Source organism: Elaeis guineensis, chromosome 4 (genome assembly GCF_000442705.2).
Source record: "Elaeis guineensis isolate ETL-2024a chromosome 4, EG11, whole genome shotgun sequence".
NCBI classification, from domain to species: domain Eukaryota; kingdom Viridiplantae; phylum Streptophyta; class Magnoliopsida; order Arecales; family Arecaceae; genus Elaeis; species Elaeis guineensis.
In genome coordinates, this window is record NC_025996.2 from 102,187,104 (window position 1) to 102,188,755 (window position 1,652).

Here is a 1,652-nt window from a genome sequence, read left to right on the forward strand (position 1 = left end):
TCCTTGCATTCAAATGCCTCTAGTTAAAGCAGTTCAATATGAAATCAAGTCAAGTGTCATCCAAATGCTCCTATCATGTTATGAACTTGCTAATGAGGACCCATATAGATATTTAGATAAATTTTGAAAATTTGTTCATAGTTAGAATTCAAAATTCTCTGACGATGCTCTTAGATTGAAATTAATTCCTTTCTCGCTGAAGGACAAAGCCAAATATTGGCTGAACTCCTTGGATACAATCACAATTTCAACCTAGGATCAATTACAGAGAGAATTTCTTAAAAATACTTTTCAATTGGAAAAACTAATCAAATCAAAAAGGCCATAACTAGTTTTTTTCCAATTGGATGGGGAGATGTTTCATGAGACTTGGGAGAGATTAAAGGAACTGATTAGGAAATACCCCCACCATGCTGTACCCAAATGGCAACTGGTCCAGTGCTTATATGATAGCATATTAGAGAAGCACCAACAAATGGTTGATGCATCTTGTGGTGGAACCTTCATGCTGAAAATGAGCATGAAGCTTGGCAGCTGTTTAAAACCCTAAGTGAAAACTCATTGCATGTCTACTGCCAGGAGAGACCCTCCCATGTCTGAACCTAAACCGGATGGGATTTATGAGATTGGTAATTCAATGGACATCCATAGTCGAATGGATGAATTATCTCAAATGATGAACTGAATACTGCAAGTAATGCCCACTAGTACTCCACCCACATCAGCGATAGATGTCGGTTTAATATGTTCGGGTCCTACTCATTCTATTTATGATTGTCCTACTGCAAATCAATTCCTTGAGTTTATACATGAATAAGTCAATCAAACACAAACTTGGAATAATTTCAGACCAGGATAAACCCTTTCTCCAACACCTATAACCCAGGTTGGAGAAATTCTAATTTTTCTTGGGCCCAACAACCTGCTGCAATGCCCCTAATACCTAGACCCAACTACACTGAGGGAGCCTATAAACCAGCTCCATACCCACAACCAACACTAAATTCCCAATCTTCTTCAATGCTGCCCTTGAAAAGATTTTGTAAGAACTACAGGTTTTGCACTCCTACACACAGTCAATTGCAAAGCTAGAAGCCCAAGTAGGACAACTAGCTACAGCCTTGAATAGGAGGGAAGAAGGCAAATTATCCAGCCAACCTATTAGTAATCCAAAGGGACAACACACGACTGAGAGCTCTACTGGCCTATAAACTTTTCTCGAACATGCTAAATTGGTTATGACCCTTAAAGTAAGAGAACCATAAATCAGTCAAAGATAACTCAAGAACCAAAACCCTCAAAACTGACTGAACTAGGGAAGAATAAATCTACAGAGAGGGAAGAACCTGTTAAACCAGCATCTGCACCTAAGGCCCCATTTTCCAGTGCTTTAGAATCCCTCTACCTCTAGATAAGAAGGGCATCAAAATGAATGAATTGCTTGAACTGTTCAAACAAGTCCAAATTAATCCACCTTTCTTGATGTTATCAACAAGTCCAACATACGCCAAGTTCCTCAAAGATCTATGCACTCAAAAGCAAAAAATCAAGGCATACACACCAAGAAAAGTCCACTTAACTAAACAAGCCAGCTCCATCTTTCAATAGATAACCCCATCCAAACTTAAGGATCTTGGTACCCCAATCATATC

At 38.9% G+C, this 1,652-nt stretch overlaps 1 non-coding gene across 1 annotated transcript; it reads right to left on the reverse strand.

Moving 5' to 3' along the window:
* Nucleotides 1-310: 310 nt before the first annotated feature.
* Nucleotides 311-417, reverse strand: LOC140857650 (small nucleolar RNA R71). Its single transcript, XR_012141142.1, has one exon. It is a non-coding gene; the product is annotated as a small nucleolar RNA R71 (small nucleolar RNA).
* Between the last annotated feature and the right edge of the window lie 1,235 nt (nucleotides 418-1,652).